Here is a 1971-nt window from a genome sequence, read left to right on the forward strand (position 1 = left end):
CCTTCATGCTTTGTAATTTATAAATATTGGAGTCTTTCTCTAACTTTTATTTTGCGCAATATTATTATTAGATCCCTTAATATATGTAATATATGTATATAACTTTTTTTTTTTAATTAGTAACCTCTTGTTCATTTATATTTTATAGAACCTATTCTTTAGCTTGAACTCTATACCTTGACCTTAGGTATATATTTTATCTATTTAGATTAAGTTAAGCCCAATGATATATTTTTAATTAATTGATAATATCTTTTTAGGTATTAAAACATTAAAATAGATAGATTTAAAAACTTTGATATAATAGTTCATTGACCTTATTCATTGAAATATTAATTAAGATATTTTATAAAAGCTAGTTTTAAATAAATAAACATATAATATTTTAATTATTTTATATTTACTTTTAATATTTATTTTTATTTTTTCCTAACGGCTAGTTTTAACCAAATATATTTTATTATTTTAATAAACAACTCCCCACCTCTAATAATCAATAACATTTTACTTACCCTATTAATTAATAATATTCTACTTACCTTATTAACTAATTTAATGACTAATCTTCAACAACTAATTCTGGGCAATGATGCATCTATACTATTTATTCCTTAAGATCAATTGATTCTTCACCTTGTCCCGAGGATGGACCACATTAGTTGGTTCGAAACGTTGACCAAATCTTGACCACGTGATTAATCTGAAATACATCTATCTACATTATGGATCACAAAAGTCTTAGATCTAACATGACTGCCTTTCTTCATCGTTTTGCTTGCAGAATTCTTCTTGTGCTTGTCTTGGAGGATTGTGTTGGTCTTGGAGGGCTACTTGACCTTTCTATAGACTTGTATACATTATATAAAGGCTCAAGAAGAGCTCTTGAATTATGAAAATTCCTAAAGACATCAAGAAGAAGTCTTTGACCTATGAATGACACTTCTTGCTCAAGAAACCCATGATGCAAGGAATACAATAAATATATATTTTTACATAAAAACATAATTACAATGTCATGAAGACCGAACCTAGTTATACTTTCTTCAACACTCCCTCTTAACTAGGGATGTATTCATAATGGTACTTGGTCATTCTCAATCCAAAGAATTTCTCACAAGAAGAATCAAATTAGTAACCCATTTGTATAGCATCATAGTAACCAACAGTGTTTCCACAACAAGGCCTTGACTGATAGCTCTATCTCTCATCAGATTAGAGCACAATGTTGGCGATACCAATGACTATAGACACCTTCATCATTGTCTCTCAAGGTACATACCCACATGGGTGTTGACCAAGTATGACCTTCTAGGACTATCCTTATCTTGCGTTCCCAACCCTCAAAGAATATCGATCCTCTTTCCTACTCTTATCTTGGATGCCCTACACATCCTCAAAGAGAATCAGATGCCAAATGATTACCCAATCCTCCATATTTCCTTCCAAATGAAGATAAGAATGTTGTGTCTATCTCTCGCTCTCAACTAGGGAAGATATGCCCATTCCTATAAAGGAATGTACCCAAGTTCCCTCTTATCAGGAACTTGTCTAAGCTCCCTCTCAATTAGGGACTTGTCAGAGCTCCCTCTTAACTAGGGACTCTCCTTTTCATCAACATCTTCTTCTTCGTGGGTCCTTAAGCTGCTTGATCAATTTCTTTCCTTAATGTCATGAAATTCAGTCGAGCTTCTTCCTTGTAGGCTATTAGCTGTCCATCCCTTTCTTTCTTGGTTTGTCATGTCATTCCTTTCTTCATGGAACATGGCCTTCTTGATACATATCTGGAACCTTCGTCATATGGCTACTTCTTCCTCATCATGTTTCTTTCAGATATTTCTATGTATCACATGAATGCTATTTGTATTTGTACTTACAACTCTTGTTCCTATAGCCCTGCATGAACTCATGCAGATATTATTCAAGAAATCAAAACATAACATTAAATCAAATAGTACCTTACGAGATGGCTCT

Source organism: Pinus tabuliformis, chromosome 5_2, assembly GCF_031772625.1.
Source record: "Pinus tabuliformis cultivar Carrire ecotype Pingquan chromosome 5_2, CPIR1, whole genome shotgun sequence".
Taxonomy (NCBI): Eukaryota; Viridiplantae; Streptophyta; class Pinopsida; order Pinales; family Pinaceae; genus Pinus; species Pinus tabuliformis.